Source organism: Rana temporaria, chromosome 2, assembly GCF_905171775.1.
Source record: "Rana temporaria chromosome 2, aRanTem1.1, whole genome shotgun sequence".
Classification (NCBI taxonomy): domain Eukaryota; kingdom Metazoa; phylum Chordata; class Amphibia; order Anura; family Ranidae; genus Rana; species Rana temporaria.
In genome coordinates this window covers 516,883,774-516,904,121 of record NC_053490.1, presented here as the reverse complement: position 1 = coordinate 516,904,121, position 20,348 = coordinate 516,883,774, and positions in this window count along the sequence as shown.

The following is a 20,348-nucleotide window of genomic DNA, read 5'->3' as shown; positions in this document are numbered from 1 at the left end:
TAGTATCCATTTAGTCCAACGGAGTATATTGGGCTACTCCATAGTTGACTCTGTTCTGAGTGGACCATTAGCAGGCCCACACAGACACAGGCATACACTTAGGCAGCGCCACTATTCCTACTCATTCATACACCCTCATTACATAGGGTTGCCCCTATATATCTCAAAGGCCTCCTGTACATAAGACCAGCAATCACATCAGAGCCTTCTCAGCACGTCGGCGTCCCCCCCATCGATATATACCGGCCCCCCCCCCCCCCAACAACATCCCTTTAAAATGTGGGGGATTTTTTGAGTTTTCTTTTGCTGCGCTTCATTGCATATGCCAGCCATCCCCTCAGTGGAGTTTTTTTAAGAGATTTATGCAATTCTATGTTTACAGATTGTACAATTCAGTTATGTCTTTGTGTGACTGTTATCTGCATCTGTATATATACAGGCATACCCCGCTTTAAGTACACTCACTTTACATACACTCGCGAGTAAGGACATACCCGTGAGTGTATGTAAAGTGCCTTACAAGTACTGTACAGACATTTTGCAGCCGCAGTAGAAGGAGCTGAAGCTCCGAGAGCATGGCCCGCCCTGTTCCGGGGTGCCCCTGACACCCCCACTACAGCCCCTGGGACCTTAACTACAGTCCCTGACCCCCCACTACACCCTAGAAGTGAAAAAAGGTATTGTTTCACTTTAAGTACATTTTCGTTTTACATACATGCTCTGGTCCCCATTGTGTACTTAAAAGTGGGGTATGCCTGTATATACAGTAATATACAGCTGTCACATGACCCAGCTCTCTCCCAGCCTGTCTGCAGGGAAACAGTGGCAGGAGGAGCTGCTAGTCCTCTGCTGCTGGTCACATGTTCAAACAAAAACCCAGAGAAAAACTGCCTTTGGAATACAGTGTAATATTTGAAGAAACGTTTGTTGGATGATTTCCAGCACAGACAACAATGCACCAGTCCTTAAAGAATTAAAAGAATTTGGACAGAACAAACTGGGTGGGTATTCGCCACACCAGTATAAATAGGACTTTGTTGGTAATAATAAATAATTAATATCAATAAACTGTTTTACATTGTCATACAAATATACATATACAAATATACATTTGAAATAAAATATTTATTATTTTTGGCAATAAAACAATGTGAATGGATTTCTACGCCGCAAACCCCCCCCTAATCCATGCGCCCGACCCCTAATTTACATACAGGGCGCCGGACTCATGGATTCCAATGGGAGTTTTTTTTTTAGAAGCACATGATTAAAGCCGGAGGCTCTAATTGGCCTAAAAAAAGGGTGGGCTCGGGGCGCAGAGCACTGGGCCCTGATCCCACCCAGTTGTGTGTCAATAGAGAATTAATATTCGCTATTGTCTTCCTGCTTCTCCTCCCGGCAAATTCCGGCTCAGGAAAACGAGATTGGCCGAGAGGAGAAGCGATACTATTGGCTGCTGAGAAGGAGGAGACGAAGGGGAAGCAGTGCTGCAGAGGAAGGAGGAAGCACAGAGGCTCACCGCCCGCAGGAAGCACTTGACCTAGATGGGGTAAGTGTGGAGACCGGCCGGACTGATTGCTGCCCACCACCCCCCCCAAAAAATATACCACCAGCTGCCACTAAAAGCTAGCCATACACTAGTAGAATTTTGTTTTAAGAATGCTCATTTGGGGTCAAATTGACCTTATTTTTTCGATTACAGTGATGAGAAAATTTGAAGTTGTGGGATGTCAATTTTTTCTTGAACTAATGAATGTTCTTAAAGCGGAGTTCCGGCCACAATTTCACTTTTTAAATATAAATATCCCTGTAATACACAAGCTTAATGTATTCTAGTAAAGTTAGTCTGTAAACTAAGGTCCGTTTTGTTAGGTTGTTACAGCATTTAGACACTTTATAAAATAGAAATTGACTGGGGCCATCTTAAGTGTGGGCATCATGAAGCCAGACTGTATGACTTCCTGGATTTCAGCCTTGCAGATCTCGCACATGCTCAGTGCTGCACAAGCAGTGTCAGATCAGGTTTCAGCACCTGTGCTGTCCAAGTCACATGATTCTTTGAGACTGGGGAGTGCACAGACTCCTGGAAAGTTACACCCACTACATTCCCAGGAGTCTGTGCGGTGTAGGTTAGGAAGCATTAAGCACCTAGGTGCAGGAAGTGGGAAGATTAACTATTTTACCTAGCAACAACACTTTGAAGGCATCTAAAAAAAAAAATGTTTTTCGTAAAGGACTAATGACATTTTTTTAAAACTACTGATGTAATGTTATATTTATGGGTGGAACTCCACTTTAATATGTTTTTTATTCAGGAAAGTACATTCATTCCAAAATCAAATGGTAAAAGCGAATGAAACGTTGAAGTACTTTGGAATGACATTTGTCCAGTTATTGGATGTACAAAGAATTTTTATACAAATTTTCTTATGAATGTTCGTTTAAAAATCTACTAGTGCACACCCAGCTTAATTTTATTCTTTTACACACAAAAATCCTCTCTCCTCCAGCTCTGAGACAAATTCTTTGTAAATCCTCTTGTTTTTTTAAATCTCGTTCTCGTCTGTTGATAAGATCTAAATGCGAGGAGATCCGCTGCCCCAGTTCGCTGTTAACAGAGCAATTGTTTTCCCTCTCAGCTTCTATTTTTACCCGACTGATCGCCCAAACACTTAGGAGTGCGTCATCTTCCATTTGTGTGCTGTGGAATATCATTTGCATTAAGCACCGTTAGCAAAACTTTGTGTTAAAGAAAGTGTCTAAAAACCTGGAAGAGGGGAGGCAAAGGGAGAAATTGTTCTGTAATGCTGCCTGCATAGGGCTGTACTGGGAGGAAATACAGAGATCGAGGTAGATTTCCCGTTGTGTAATGTTTAAAGTACAGCTCTAAGCAAACAGCTGATTAAGTATACCTTTGGGCCAGATTCTTAAACGAGATATGACGGCGTATCTCCAGATACGCCGTCGTATCTCTGAGTTGCGCGGTCGTATCTATGCGCCCGATTCTTAGAATCAGTTACGCATAGATTTCCCGTAGATCCGACTGGCGTAACTGTGTTACACCGCCGTATCGTAAATGCATATTTACGCTGGCCGCTAGGTGGCGCTTCCGTCGAATTCCGCGTTGAGTATGCAAATTAGCTAGATACGCAAATTCACGAACGTACACCCAACGCAGTACATTTACGCCATTTACGTTAGGCTTTTCCCGGCGTATAGTTACCCCTGCTATATGGTGGCGTAAGTGCGGCGTACCAATGTTAAGTATGGCCGTCGTTCCCGCAACGAAATGTGAAAATTTTACGTCGTTTGCGTAACTCGTCCGTTAATGGGGCTGAACGTAATTTACGCTCACGTCAAAACCAATACGTCCTTGCGGCGTATTAGGAGCAATGCACACTGGGAGATTTCCATGGATGGCGCATGCGCCGTTCGTGAAAAACGTTAATCACGTCGGGTCACACAACATTTGCATAAAACACGCCCCCCTGTTCCAAATTTGAATTAGGCGGGCTTACGCCGGCCGATTTACGGTACACCGCCACAATTTACGGAGCAAGTGCTTTGAGAATACAGCACTTGCCTGTCTAAGTTGCTGGGGTGTAACGTAAATCAGATACGTTACGCCCGCACAAAGATACGCGATCGTACGTGAATCTGGCCCCTTTAAGCCTCGTACACACGACCGTTTTTCCCGCCGGAAAAACTGCGATGTGACCTTTTCGTCTGGAATCCCGACCGTGTGTATGCTCCATCTGACTTTTTCCCACAGGAAAACTGCCGGAAAAAAAAAGAGAGCATGATCTCTTTTTTTCCCATCAGGAAAAATCCTAGCGGGAAAACTGTTCGTCTGCATGCTTTTCCGAAGGAAAAAAAAACCACGCTTACTCAGAAACATAGAACTTATTTTTGTCGGCTCGTCGCAGTCTTTTATGTCACCATGTTCTTGCCAGTCAAAAGTTCACCATGTGTGACCATGTGTATGCGAGGCAGGCTTGAGAGGAATTCCGTCGGGAAAACCATAATTTTTTTTCCCGAAAGGGAAAACCGCTCGTGTGTACGGGGCATAAGGGAGCTGTTATACCCCCAAAAGGATATGTATTTCAGTCCATACAGTCCTGAGATTTACGCAGCTCTGCCACACAGCACATCCAGAGTAGAAGACCTGTTCTTTCTCTGCCGCAATTGTTAATGTGCTTTTGAGTTTATTGGATTTTTTCTGAACGCCTGAAATTTGCGTTCAAAGTGCCGTTTTTCAGTGGGAAAAAACGCGAAAAAATGCAAAATGCCAAAAAACACTCCAAAACGCTCCTAAACGCTCAAAAACACTGGCACTAGCGTTTTTTAGCGTTTTTTTATCCATAAAAAAAAATAAAAAAGCTACACTGAAAAACGCTGATTAAAGCTATTGCAAAAACGCTAAAAAACATTGAAAGGCTCCCTGCAAAGCTACTGGCGTTTTTTTTATAGCTTTTTTTAGCTTCAGTGTGCATGGAGCCTAAAGGTGCCACTCTATGATGTGTCTGCAGTTTCCTTTGTGGCTGCTTTGACTCTTTCTTTTGTGTATAGCTCTAGCTTTCGCTGCTCAGCTTTCCAAATAGAACAGTTATTTTTTTAAGTGACCAGTCCTTTTACAGCAAAAACAGGCTCTACTTTCCTTGTTGTGCTTTGTGCCTTTATACATCTTAAGAGCTTTGTCATCATAGTGTGCAATTACTTTCCTTCTGTCATATTAATTGATTAAGTTGGAGCTGTTATAGCTGCAAAGGGTGGGCCAACTCAATATTGAACCCTACGGACTAAGACTGGGATGCCATTAAAGTTCATGTGTATGTAAAGGCAGGTGTCTTAATACTTTTGACAATATAGGGTATTGTTGGCTCACAATATTTAAGAATTAATTCTAAGCCTGGTTGCCTTAGATGACCTAATGCTATAGGAATGTCATTATAAACTGACCAGGATGTGCTATCTTTCATAGAAGGTAATATTGCTTATGATTGGTCAAGTGCTACCAACTACTCCTGTACAGTATATACCACAGCCAGGACTTGTAATACCATATATACTCGCATATAAGCAGACCCGAATATAAGCCGAGGCACCTAATTTTACCACAAAAAACTGGGAAAACTTATTGACTCGTGTATAAGCCTAGGGTGTCCATCTGCATGCCTCACTGTGCCTCACTTTGCCTCACTGTGTCCATGTGCATGCCTCACTGTGCCCATGCCTCACTGTGCCTTACTGTGCCCATGCCCCACAGTGTCCATGCCTCACTTTGCCCATGCCTCACTGTGCCCATGCCTCACTGTGTCCATGCCTCACTGTGCCCAATCTCCCTACCTGATCTCCGGCACTGTGTGACTAGACTGACTTTTAACATGGGAGTCTATGGAAGGGGTGCCCGGCCCTAGGGGACCTAGGGCCAGCCGGTACTGGGTCTCCAAAATCACCAGAGAAATTATCATTGCACACTTGTAGATGAAGAGTGGAGCTACATGTATGCCAAGTTTGGGGTCCAGGAGACCTAGGGCCGGCTGGTACTGGGTCCACAAAATCACCAGATAAATTACCATTTAACATCGGAGAATATGGAAGGAGTGCCCGGCTTTGAAAAATCGGTGCTCCCCCCGACCGTAGGTCCCCCAGACAAAAAACTTTGGACACTCTTAGAGGACGAGTGGGGCTACATGTGTGCCAATTTCCGGGTCCATGGGACCTACGGCTGGCTGGTATCAGGCGCACAAAGTTGAAGATGGACACAGACTCGAGTATAAGCCGAGGGGGGCATTTTCAGCACAAAAAATGTGCTGAAAAACTCGGCTTATACTCGAGTATATATGGCAATTGTTCTGTCTCCAGGCTGCCAAAATACATGTCCCTGGTCTGATCATTTGTGCCAAGCTGCAAAGACGGGGGGACCCTTGTCGAAAAGGCAGCGATAGCTAAGAATTCTTGTTATATTTTCCAAAAATTATACATTTGTTATCTGTATTTGTAATTACTTAATTAAATATGATACTTACAAGTGATCTCTCTTTGCACACCTCGAATAAAACCCCAAAAACATAAACTATAATGTAACCGTGATAAAACAGCACCTCATTCAAGCTGCTAATGGTAAGTATTATAAATGTGTTTTTGATGTAGTGTTTTATTAAACATTTATATGGCATTTAAATATTTTAGTACTTTTCTCCTAATGCTGTTCTAATAGCTATGCTCAACAGTACATACAAATTTTGTAAAAACTCAGTTTGCCATAAACGGATTATTCCTTGTTATTTGGCCTAACCCATAATTTCCAACTGTTCTGGACTTGCTGGCACAGTCCAACTTTTAAATAAGCCGGACCTCGAAGGTTGTGTCCTGGATCACAGCCTAATGCCCCATACACACGAGCGGAATTTCTGCCAGCAAAAGTCCGGTCTGAGCTTTTCATCGGAAATTTCAACGGTGTGTATGCTCCATCAGACTTTTGCTGTCGAAATTTCCACCAGAAAAAGCTTGAGAGCAGGTTCTCAATTCTTTTGATGGAAAAAATATGCAATTCCGACGAAAAAAAAACATGCATGTTCGGAAACAATTTGACGCATGCTCGGAAGCATTGAACGTCTTTTTCTTGCCTCGTCGTAGTGTTGTACGTCACCGCGTTCTTAACGCTCGAAGGTTCAGAGAAATTTTGTGTGACCGTGTGCATACAAGACAAGCTTGAGCGGAATTCCGTCGGAAGAACCATCCAACTTTTTTCCAATGGAAATTCCGCTCGTATGTACAAGGCATTAGGCCTCGTGTACACTGCAACTGCTAATCGGACGTTTAGGAGCAGTTAGGAGTTTTTTTTTCAGCAGCCCCTGAACTCTCCTCTATGTTATCTTATCAGTACATGTACACAGGGTCGTTTATAGGAGTTTAATGGCAGTTGAGTTTACTGATGTTTTTTGAAAGCTGAAAAATTGCGTTCAAGACAGTAGTTTACCGGCATGTCAAATGCTAAATGCTTATAAACACGTGTAAACATGGTAACCCGCTCTTTTGCACGTTTGCGTTTATAAGCGTTTTTAAAGTACAAAATGTGGAAAAAACACAATTTTCACCACATGCTGTTGCCTGAAGGCAAGGGGAAGGGAGAGTGGGAGAGAGCGGTAGAGAGAGAGAGAGGGGGTGTAGAGAGGGAGAGAAGGGGGAGAGGAAGAAAAAGAGAGAGAGGGGAGAAAAAGAGAGAGCGATATGGAGAGAGATAGGGGGTGGCGAGAGGGAGCGGGGAGAGAGGGTGAGAGACAGAGGGAGAGAGAGAGGGGAGAGGGGGAGAGGGAGGGGGAGAGGGGGAGAGGGAGGGGGAGAAAGAAAGAGTGGGAGAGAGAGAGGGGGGAGATGGGTATAGAGAGGGAGAGAGAGGGTGGTGAGGGAGAAAGGGGGAGAGAGAAGGGGAGGGAGCGATAGAGGGGGGAGGGGGAGAGAGGATGGGAGAGGGAGAGAGAGAAAGAGGAAGGGAGAGAGAGAGAGACAGAGAGAGAGGGAGGGGAGAGAGAAAGAGTGGGAGAGAGAGAGGGAGAGGTATAGAGAGGGAGAGAGAAGGTGGTCAGGGAGAAAGTGAGAGGGGGAGAGGGGAGAGGGAGGGGGAGAGAGAAAGAGTGGGAGAGGTAGGAGAGGGGTATAGAGAGGGTGGTTAGGGAGTAAGGGAGAGAGAGAGAGGGAGAGGGAAAGAGAGGGGGAGAGAGAGAGGGGGAGGGAGGGAGAGAGGAAGAGAGAGGGAGAGAGACAGAGGGAGAGAGAGTGGGAGAGGGAGGGGGAGAGAGAAAGAGTGGGAGAGTGAGAGGGTGGAGAGATGTATAAAGAGGGAGAGAGAGGGTGGTGAGGGAGAAAGGGTGGAGAGAGAAGGGGAGGGAGGGAGAGAGAGGGGGAGAGAGAAAGGAAGGGAGAGGGGGAGAGACAGAGAGGGGGATGGGGAGAGAGAAAGAGTGGGAGAGAGAGAGGGAGGGGTATAGAGAGGGAGAGAGAAGGTGGTCAGGGAGAAAAGGAGATAGAGAGGGGGAGAGGGTAGAGGGAGGGGGAGAGAGAAAGAGTGGGAGAGCGAGAGGGTGGAGAGGGGTGTAGAGAGGGAGAGAGAGGGTGGTGAGGGAGAAAGGGAGAGAGAGAGGGGGAGGGAGAGAGAGAAAGGGGGGGAGAGAGAGGAGGGGAGAGGGAAAGAGGGGGGGGAGAGAGGGAGAGAGAGAGAGAGAGAGAGAGAGAGAGAGAGAGAGAGAGAGAGAGAAGTGAGGGAGAGAGAGATGGGGGATAGAAAAAGGGAGAAAGGGAGAGAGATGGGTTCCATAGTTAAAGCACACTGCTTTCTCTTCTCTCACAGAATGGCTGAAATAGTTAATAATACATGTTTTTCATGCATTGTGGGCTTTTGGGAGGTTCTCCTGAGGTTATCTTTAAAAAACTCTTCTAAACGCAAATGCTCATAAATGCTGCTAAGCGTGCATAAATGTGGTATACGTTGGTTACCAGCTGTTAAGTTTCCAGTGTTCAGAAGAGGTTTTCAAACGTCCTGTGTACATGAAGCCTCAACTGTGTCCCGCGGTTGGTTTAGCCCCGATCCCGCAGCTGAATCAACTGTAGGAGACGGTCCTGGTGCTTGCTGGACTTTCTTGGGGGCCCTGAAGCCTTCTTCACAAATGCAGTGGAAATGTTTTTTTTGTGGAATTAAGTTAGTTTTCATGGCAAAAAAGGGACTTTGCAATTCATTGCAATTCATCTGATCACTCTTCATAACATTGCGGAGTATTTGCAACTTGCCTTCATAAAACGGAGGCAGTAGACTGCCTGTGAAAATTGATATTTGTGTCATTCTCAGCCACAGCTGTATATGCTATGTTGTATGTCGTATATTATAATAAGTTGGGTGACAGAGTCTCACATTTCTGTGTAGACAGTGGGCCGGATTCAGATACATTGGCATATCTGTCCGGCCCGCGTAACGTATCTCCGATACGTTACGCCGCTCTGACTTTGGGCGCGAGTTCTTTATTCACAAAGAACTTGCGCCCTTAGTTAGAGCGGTGTAGCGTATGTGTTGCGGCGTAAGGCCGCGTAATTCAAATGGGGATGTAGGGGGCGTGTTTTATTTAAATTTCCCTTGACCTCGCGTTTTTTACGTTGTACTTGAACGGCGCATGTGCCGTCCGTAAAATCTCCCAGTGTGCATTGCTCTAAATGACGTTGCAAGGACGTCATTGCTTTCGACGTGAACGTAAATTACGTCCATCCGTATTCGCGTACGACTTACGCAAACGACGTAAAAAATTCAAAACTCGGCGCGGGAACGACGGCCATACTTAACATTAGCTACCCCTCATATAGCAGGGGTAACTATACGCCGGAAAAAGCCGAACGCAAACGACGTAAAAAAAAAGCGCCGGGCGGTCGTTCGTTTCTGAATCGGCGTAACTCCTCATTTGCATATTCGTCGCGTAAAAATCCGGAAGCGCCACCTAGCGGCCGGCCTGGAATTGCAGCCTAAGATCCGACGGTGTAAGTCACTTACACCTGGCGGATCTTAGGGAGATCTATGCGTAACTGATTCTCTGAATCAGTCGCATAGATACGACCGTCGGAACTCAGAGATACGACGGTGTATCTCTTTCTGAATCCGGCCCAGTATATTAAAATAAAATTCCAGTAGAAAAACATAAGGGACGCCACTAAATGCAGTATTAAAAGAACTTCAATAAGGCAGCCAAATGTGCACTCACATAAATCCACAATAACCACGTCCTTTTTCGATGAATGCCCCACTCCTAATTTAAATAATTTCTCTGCTTACAAAGGCTTGCTGGCTGCACAGCAAAAAAAAAAAAATGTTGGCAGCGTACCTAAGATGAGGTTCAGATTCACATACAATGCAGCTCTCCTTGGAGGTGACGTCACGCACCGGATATTCTGATGCACCAATAAAGAATTTTTTAGTGGATACTGTACTACAAATACTAGATTTATTCTATGTTACAAAGTCAGTTATAGAACAAGTTGACTGTAACTTTAATGTTGGTTCCAGATGAGTAATTCAGATTTACACATTTAAAAGCAATTTTGTCGTTGACGTTAATTAAGGGAAACAGTGACACCTGGTGGACAAATAGTTTTTTACATTCTGTCCAAGCTACAATTTTTTGAGTACTAATAATAAAATAAAAAGTATATATTTCTGAACTTAGTTATTTTTCTTCTTTCTTAACCACTTAAGCCCGGACCATATTGCTGGTCAAAGACCAGGCCACTTTTTGCGATTCGGCACTGCGTCGCTTTAACTGACAATTGCGCGGTCGTGCGACGTGGCTCCCAAACAAAATTGGCGTCCTTTTTTTCCCACAAATAGAGCTTTCTTTTGGTGGTATTTGATCACCTCTGTAGTTTTTGCGTTATAAACAAAAATAGAGCGACAATTTTGAAAAAAAATCATATTTTTTACTTTTTGCTATAATAAATATCCCCCAAAAATATATAAAAAAACTATTTAGGCCGATACGTATTCGTCTACATATTTTTCGGAAAAAATCGCAATAAGCGTTTATTGATTGGTTTGCGCAAAAGTTATAGCGTTTACAAAATAGGGGGTAGTTTTATGGCATTTTTATTAATATTTTTTTTAGTAGTAATGGCAGCGATCAGCGATTTTTATCGGTACTGCGACATTATGGCGGACACTTTGGACACTTTTGACACATTTTTGGGATCATTGGCATTTTTATAGCGATCAGTGCTATAAAAATGCATTGATTACTAAAAAATTGCCGCTGGCAGGGAAGGGGTTAACACTAGGGGGCGAAGAAGGGGTTAAGTACGTTCCCTGGGTGTGTTCTAACTGAAGGGGGGGGGCGGGGGTTGACTTACTAGGGGAAATGACTGATCGAATTTCATACATTGTATGAACAGAAGATCAGCATTTCTCCCCCTGACAGGACCGGGAGCTGTGTGTTTACACACACAGCTCCTGGTTCTCGCTCTGTAACGAGCGATCGCGGGTGCCCGGCGGTGATCGCGACCACCAGGTACGCGCGTCGGCATCAGGGGCGAGCTTGGGGCGGGCGTGCTCGCCTCCGGCGGTGCGCGCGCCCCTATTGGCTGCTCGGCGAGATGACGTATAGCTACGTGATCTCGCCCAGCAGAGCCGACCTGCCGTAATGTATCACTTCAACCATGGATGATACTATCCTGCCAAAAGAGGGGCATCATGGGATGGAAAGATGGGCTCATATTTAGAGTTGACAGGAAGCCACTAGAGAGTTTGGGGGGATTTACTAAAACGGGAGCGTGCAAAATAAAAAAATTTAGATCTGGAGGAGGGGACGTCAACCTCCCTTCCACTGCCTTCCTGATCAGCTGGTGCTTCTTCAGACTGATCCTAGACCCCAGCAAAGACCTGATCTTCCGCAGACTGAACATAGAGCCCAACAAAGATCTGATCTTCCACTGACTGATAATAGAGCTCAGCAAAAGATCTGATCTTCCGCCGACTGATCATAGAGCCCAGCAAAGACCTGATCTTCCGCCGACAGATCATAAAGCCCAGCAAAGACCCGATCCTCCGCCGACAGATCATAAAGCCCAGCAAAGACCCGATTCTCCGCTGACAGATCATAAAGCCCAGAAAAGACACGATCCTCCGCCGACAGATCATAAAGCCCAGCAAATACCCGGTCTTCCGCCAACTGAACATAGAGCCCAGCAAAGACCTTATCTTCCGCCGACTGATCATAGAGCCAGCAAAAACCTGATCTTCCGCCGACAGATCATAGAGCCCAGCAAAGACCTGATCTTCCGCCGGCTGATCGTAGAGCCCAGCAAAGACCTTATCTTCTGCCGACTGATCGTAGAGCCCAGCAAAGACCTGATCTTCTGCTGACTGATAATAGAGCCTAGCAAAGACCTCATCTTCTGCTGACTGACAATAGAGCCCAGCAAAGACCTTATCTTCCGCCGACTGATCATAGAGCCCAGCAAAGACCCAATCTTCCGCCGACTGAACATAGAGCCCAGCAAAGACCTGATCTTCCGCCGACAGATCATAGAGCCCAGCAAAGACCTGATCTTCCGCCGGCTGATCGTAGAGCCCAGCAAAGACCTTATCTTCTGCCGACTGATCGTAGAGCCCAGCAAAGACCTGATCTTCTGCTGACTGATAATAGAGCCTAGCAAAGACCTCATCTTCTGCTGACTGACAATAGAGCCCAGCAAAGACCTTATCTTCCGCCGACTGATCATAGAGCCCAGCAAAGACCCAATCTTCCGCCGACTGAACATAGAGCCCAGCAAAGACCTGATCTTCCGCCGACAGATCATAAAGCCCAGCAAAGACCCAATCTTCCGCCGACTGAACATAGAGCCCAGCAAAGACCTGATCTTCCGCCGACTGATCATAGAGCCCAGCAAAAACCTGATCTTCCGCCGACAGATCATATAGAGCCCACCAAAGACCTTATCTTCTGCTGACTGATCGTAGAGCCCAGCAAAAACCTGATCTTCCGCTGACAGATGATAGAGCCCAGCAAAGACCTGATCTTCTGCCAACTGATCATAGAGCCCAGCAAGGACCGGATCTTCCGCGACTGATCATAGAGCCTAGCAAAGACCTGATCTTCCGCTGACAGATCATATAGAACCCAGCAAAGACCTGATCTTCTGCTGACTGATCATAGAGCCCAGCAAAAGGCTTGATCTTCCGCCGACTGATCAAAGAGCCCAGCAAAGACCTGATCTTCCGCTGAGTAAGGGAGCTGAGTAAGGGAGGGATATAACCCCCAGGGCCGTCTTTAATATGGTTTGGGCCCAGGGCAAACATTTTTTTTGGGCCCCCCTCGTGCTTATTTTGGGCCTGGCGGGTTCACATGTATGTTTTGGCGGTCCTCATTTGTGCAGGCACAGCAGCCCATTGATTTGAATGGGCTGCCATGCCTTTGTTTCCTGCAGAAAAAAGGTGCATTCAGCATTTGAAAAATACAGTTGCCTTGAAATCCATTCTGCTTTTGCGCCATGCTACTTACCTGCAGTTCTTGCACACACAAACGCACTGTGTTTTTAAAAGCGTGACCTAAACGTCTAAAAATGCAACAAGTTTGACAGTGCAGGAACTGCAGATAAGTCACAGCAGACAGCATAATGGACAGACAGTGCTGTATTTCAGTGCTTGATGGGCATAGGCGTGCCGTGTGCGCAGCCTATTACATGAGGCATGTGCTTTTCTTTGCAGGAAACACAGGCATGGCGGCCCATTCAAATGAATGGGCTGCTATGCCTGCGCAAATGTGGGCCGCCAAAACACATACATGTGAACCAGCCAGGCCCAAAATAAGCCCATCAAGCAGTTAAATACAGACAGTAATGCCATGTGCTTTGAGGCCTTATTCAGCCTGGACTGCAGGTCTGGTCTGTGATTTAAAGAGTTCCTCTATTTTACACATGGCATGGCATGGGGTCCCATGGTGCTAAAGCAGAATGGACAGACGGTGCTGTGACCCCCATGCCATGCCATGTGTAAAATAGAGGAACTTTTTAAAACACTGACCAGACCTGCAGTGAATCATCAAATATTATAAAGACTTTGGGCACACTCTACAGAAAACTTCTATTTACAATATAGATTAGCAAACAGTGACATACCTTGAGGAGCAGGACATGAAGAAGTCAGCCTCGGGAAGAGCAAACTGGGGATGTTATAAAATCACATTCTAATTCACTTTTATATACAAGCAGCACCCAGTGGCAGGAAGGGAGAAGTGCACATCTAAAGGGAAGCCAGGGGTGCTGTACATTTTAAAACACTGGGAAGGGAAGCAGTACTGTCACTGGCTGCGTGCCGCTGATGATTTTCAGCCTGATTTGTGGGCAGCACAGGGGCTTAATGGGCGGCAGGGCCACCATCAGGAATTATGGGGCCACTTACACAGCTTCAGGCATGGGCCCCCTGGAGCAGAGAACCGGGATGGTGTAGCCATCCTCTGGGCCCTTTAATAAAAAGAAAAAAAGAAATAAAAAATATATATAAAAAATATATTTTAAAAAGGGGGTTGCAATCTGGGGCCATGGGATCCTCTGGGCCCTTTAATAATTTTTTTTTAATAAAAATAAATTACAAAAAAAAGGGGGTTGCCATCCGGGACCTCTGGGCCCTTTAATAAAAAAATATATATATATATATATATATATATATATAGAAAAAAAAACGTTTATAAAAAAAAAAAAGGGGGGATTGCCATCCAGGGCCCTGGGGACCTCTGGGCCCTTCAATAAAAAAAAATATAAACAAAAATAAAAAAATAAACATTTATAAAAAAAATAAAGGGTGTTTGCCACATGGGGACCTCTGAGCCCTTTAATAAAAAAAATATATATATTAAAAAAAAAAAAAATTATTTAAAAATAAATAAAAAAAGGGGCGTTGCCATCTGGGCCCCTGGGGGCCTCCGGGCCCCTGGGGACCCCTAAAAAATTGTCCCTTTAATAAAAAAAAAAAAATATAAAAAAAAATATTTTTTTTTATTTAAAAATAAATAAAAAATTGGGGGGTTGCCATCTGGGGCCCTGGGGGCCTTCGGGCCCCTGGGGGCCTCCGGACCCCTAAAAAAAAAAAAAAAAAAAAATTTTTTTTTTTTTTTTTTTTTTAAAGGGGGTTGCTTTGGGCCCCCAACAGTGACAGGGCCCATGGCACCTGCCCCATTTGCCCTGCGGTAAAGACGGCCCTGATAACCCCTGTCATATTTTTTTTTTTGCTATCTGTGTCCTATTGCAGAGATTTCCCTTCACTTCCTGTCCCATAGCCAAACAGGAATTAAGAGGAAATCCCTATGAATAACCAGATCTAGTGTCCCCATAGGAATTTTTCCCCTCTAATATGTTTCTGGGGACAACCCAAAATGTTGGTATTTTCTTTTACTTTCACTTCCAATGCTAATGGTAAAAAGGACAAATAAAGAGGTTGAATCTCCTTAGCGGGGACACAGACCACAATAAAAACTGACAAGAGTTCTATTCCTTCTCCACTCTATCCAAAGCTTAAAAAAAAGCTTTGCCTTTAATTATACTTTAATTGCTCGTACAGTAAACTCTGCATGGATTTATGAAGGCCATAACATAGTTCGGTTGAACACATACGAACCTCTTCTTAGTTGCATAAATTTCCATCCTCTACCAACTCTGCTACAGTCTTTAACAAATAGTCTTCCAGCTCTTCTGGTCTGGCCCACTCAGGGTTAAAGAGACTTCTGGCATTCCCCAGAGGGGAAAGTCGTAGTCAGGCGTACTACATGGTCTCTGCTGGCGAGTCCCTCGGATTCCCACGAGGGCCTAAATCAGGAATACCTGCCTTCTCCGTCTTCTCCCTATTGCTCCACCATCACCAACAACTAACTTGTCCCCACTCTCCTATTTAAATGGTGCCTACTTGTACAGGGGGTCCCCTAGTGGCCAAACTAAGGACTGCCGCACAACCCTAACAGGGGAGCTACACTACAGCAGGGCCCTACAAGGAGTCAAAACTCTTACACTACTTTTAGCTTGCTCTGTCTTTTTTCATGTTATTTGCCACCAACAGGGCTAGTCAGAACCATCAGTAGGGCCAGATGATCTGGATGCAGTAAAAAAAAAAAAAGTCACTGGGGCACAATGTCAAACGCGGTGTGGGAGTCACTGATAGTCTGTCGTATGCATTAGGGTGATTATACAGAACCGGTGCCCTTTTATATCAGGTGTCCATATGAGAGTCCTGCCTTACATCATGAGTGCTCATCAGAGGTCCACACCAGAGTGCCCCCTTACATCAGGGTCCTAACTAGAGTGCCCCCTTACATCAGGGTCCTAACTAGAGTGTCCCCTTACATAAGGGGACCAGATTTTTTAAATGAAATCCAGGGACATATTTTTTTCGTTTTACTAGTAATGGCGGCCATCAGCGACTCTCTGCCCATCGCCGCCCGCCTCACAACCTGTCAAGTCTTACTCTCCGGACACCCGGCTACTACTGTGTGGGTAGCGGAGGAAGATCACTTTGCCAGGGAAGGTAAGGAAATAAATGGGCATGCACCCAGTGGCGTAGCGTGGGGGGGCCAAGGTGGCGGTTCCCCCGGGCGCAAAATTTCAAGGGGCACAGCGGCAGGCGGTAGGTTACCTGCAGCTCTTCTCCTGCGTTGTGCAGTCTAGGAGACTGTAAGCTCTTCTACGTCGCTATGAGAAAGAAGTTGCGTTGCAGTCCCGGCTTAGGCTCCAGCGGTGACACTGACACAACAGTGAATAAATGTACACTGAAGACCATCCATGATGATTCCAGGGATTGTGACCGTGGGGAGACTGGGGGGAAGGAGGAGGGCAGGTCAGTATAGGAATCAGGTAGGTCAGTGTAGTGGTCAGTATAGAAATCGAAGAGGTTAGTTTAGTAGTCAGTGTAGGAATCAGGTAGGTTTGTATAGTGATCAGGTAGGTCGGTGTAGGAATCAGGTTGGCCAATACTACTGTACTAGTGGAAGGGACTTAGAGAGTGCTAAAAATCTGCGGGTTAGGGGGCGCTAATCTCTTGCCCTGCCCCGGACGCTGACAACCCACGCTACGCCACTACATGCACCCGAAACTGAAGAAATATTCCCTCCACTCCGACCAGCACATGATTATCAGAAAGGGGCACAGATAATAGAAAAAAATACACCCCCCTAAGCTAGTAGGAGCGGGGGTGTGTGCTTCAGATTTTTCTTTTTTAATTCTGCCCTAATTGTCTTTGAAATTGCCCCAGCCCCTGTTCAAATCCAATCTGGGGACAAAACCGGGAACAGATTTGGGGTGGGGACAGTGTCCTCAATCTGGGGACTGTCCCCTGAAACTGGGGATGTCTGGTCACCCTACCCTTACATCAGGTTCCCCATCAGAGTGCTCCCTTAAATCAGGGTCCCCATCGGAGTGCCCCCTTACATCAGGTGTCTCCATCAGAGTGCCCCCTTCCATCAGGTGTGCCCACCAGAGTGCCCCCTTACACCAGGGTCCCCATTATAGTACCTGCTTACATCAGGTCTCTCCATCAGAGTGCTCCCTTACATCAGATGTCTCCATCAGAGACATTGGGGGCACAACTAAAATGGGGGGGCCTATCACTTGGGAAGGCAGATCACTGGGGAATTGCTTAACTTTAAAGTCACACTCACCACTTTCTCTCGAGTAGGTATTGCTCAGCTGGATAGGCCCCTCTCACCTGGCCTAGCAGCCGGGATGATGCACGGACAAGAATAATTGCAGTCTCTGCCACAGACTGGTTGCAAGTTCAGATGAGGGATCCCGGAATCCCCTGCCACAGGATTTGGTACCCGGAGATCCAGCTTTATAGTTCTAGAGCCTTTAAGCCAACCCGGCACACTGTAACGTATTGTGTGCTACGGTGCATCCTTCAATAAGTTACCAGGCCTCTCCCAAAGTACCAGCCTTCTGCTCTTTCCTTTTCCGGGACAGGTCCTCCCTGGCTTCCTCCATTGAGTGGCTTCCTCCCGTAGGACAGACAGCACAGGATCACCTCCAAAGCGTAGGCCCTAGTCAGGATAACTGGGCCTACCAGGCAGAAAGGCAACCTCGGGCCAGCATGGCCCCCGAGGCTAAATAATCACACAACACATACCTCACGCCAGGAGGGCCACGAGGCGAAAAAGGGCCCCCGTTAAATGGCGTCTGCCACTTAAGTATCCCTCCCCAGCATGCCCACTAGGCTATTCTTGAGGAAAGACACCCAATACACCATGGCTTGCCTTAGTTCCAAAATTGGCCTGTGGTGGTATCGCCACCAACAGTCAAACAAAGGGAAATCCCTCCAAGCACAGCCATAGCCGGAACAGAGGCTGTTTTAGCCTTAATTAACAAAATCTGAGCCAAACTATCGGCTCAGACACCCTCTAAATTTGACATAGCGCCCGATCATCAGGAGCAGGGCACTACATAATTATTATTATACAGGAAGTATATAGTGCTAACAGATTGCACAGCACTGCTGATAGGGATCTGCATGTATCAATGGATAGATAATAAGTAGATAGACAGATAGATACAGGGGGCCAGATTCTTGTAGAATCCGCGGCGGCGTAGCGTAAGCCATTTACACTACGCCGCCGCAAATTACTGGAGCAAGTGCCGTATTCTCCAAGCACTTGCTCCGTAATTTGCGGCGGCGTAGTGTAAATGGCCCAGCGTAAGGCCGCGTAATTCAAAGGTGGTGGCTTGTATTTAAATTAAGCGCACCCCCGGGCTGATCGAACTGCGCATGCGCCGGGCGTAAAAATAGCCCAGTGCGCATGCTCCAGCTCACGACGGAAAACGTCAATGACGCCGACGTGAGCGTCATTGACGTAAAGTCCTATTCGCGAACGAGTTAGGAAAACTACGTAAACGACGGAAAAAGACGACGCTTACCCGACGCCATACTTAACATGGCATACGACGGACCTTCGTAAACTTACCCCTCATATAGCAGGGGCAAGTTTACGCTTACGGAAACGTCGTAAATTCACTGCGTCGACCGCGCGTACGTTCGGGAATTCGCGTAAATAGCTAATTTGCATAGACGACGGGGAAAACGACGTCGGCGACACCTAGCGACGGGAAAAAAAATTGCATCTAAGATCTGACAGCGTAAGAGCCTTACGCCTGTCAGATCTAATGGATATCTATGCGTAACTGATTCTAATAATCAGTCGCATAGATACTACGGCCCAGATTAGGACTTATGACGGCGCAAATGGCGTTGCGCCGTCATAAGCCCTTTGAGAATCTGGGCCAGGGCTTTTAAAAGGAGATTGCAGGGAAACAGTCCTGACACCTCCAACATTATATTTGTAGCAACCTCTACTAGGTTGGGGGTCTAATGATGCTGGCTGCTGGGGGATTTATTGCTGGAGGTATCTATTCTTGAGTAAGGGGTCTTATTTTTCTGGGAGGGGGGGGGGCAATTGTTGCTGGGAGGGATCTACTGTTAAGGGAGGGCTCTATTGTTCCTGGCTGCTGGGTGTCTAGTGTTGCTGATGGGGTTCTATTGTTCCTGGGTGGATCTATACTTGTGGTGGGGGTATTTTGTTGCAGGTGATCTATTGTTGCAGGGGATATTTTGTTACTGGTTGAAAGGGATCTTTTTTTTTCTGCTTTTCTTGTTATCATTAACACATTTCATACAAATTACTTGGCATCACAAAATAATATTTGGTTCTGCTTTCTCTAAAAGGGGCAGTACTGGGAGGTGGGTAGGGTGTGGAACCAAAGGACCCTGCTCAGAGATAAAATAGATAGATCGATAGATAGATAAATAGATAGATGGAAAGATAATTAACTACCACGAAAATATAAGTCATCCATTAATAAAATAATTTGTTTATTGCCTTTAGCTTAAATAGCATCATAATAAATATAAAATTGTCATTTAATATTTAGATTCTTTAATCCATATACAAATGACATACAGTCCTCTGTCATATAAAGTATTTTCTTATTATACAGTATAAACAAAATAATATAATATAATTTATTTAACATATATTATTATATAAAAAAGCAACATTAGTATGTGTTCATGTTGCTAATAGGCCTGGGGATTACATTTGGCTATACCCAGCGCCAAAATTATTTGTAAAAGCTATAGGCCCATGTATAGGGGCTTTTCACTTGAAGGGGAACCCTTCTGCTGAGGGATACTCAAAGCTCTGGATTGATAGATCCCATGTCTGGTCATGACACGGCATTTACAACAGCCATCTTTTAATAGGTGTCTCTTATTCTATTTATAATATATGTATATAGGCATTGTACCCCTCAGCTGTAAAGATTAGCCCCTCCCCCAAGTATTGGCACTTTATAAATAAAAAATAAAAAAAATTCTGCACATTAAAAATTACCACGTTAAAGTAAATAAAATAATAAAGCGCTCTTTTGTTCAGTGCAAAAATATTTGAACCCTTATCACGTTTTAATATTTTTTTTCTGATTTGCTGCAATCCCGTAACCATCCTTCAAGTATATTGCTAAATAAAATAGTTTCTTGCAAACACATAAGGGTTCTGTTTATAAAGAAAAATTCATACGATCGTCAGCTCCATCTAGTGGCCATAATGCACTTTTTTATTTTTATTTAAGTAGTTCAAAAAAATACCCCATTATGGCCACTAGATGGAGCTGGCAATCATAGCAAATACACACATATTAGACATGTTTCGGGATTATTCATGACCTAGCAGTTTTTTTTTTAAGAGGTTGCAATAAGCTCCGTTACCTATAAAATGTTGTACCATCTTCTCTCCCTCCCTTTGTTACTTTATATTTTTATGGGCAACAGGACTGTAGCAAGGTCATTA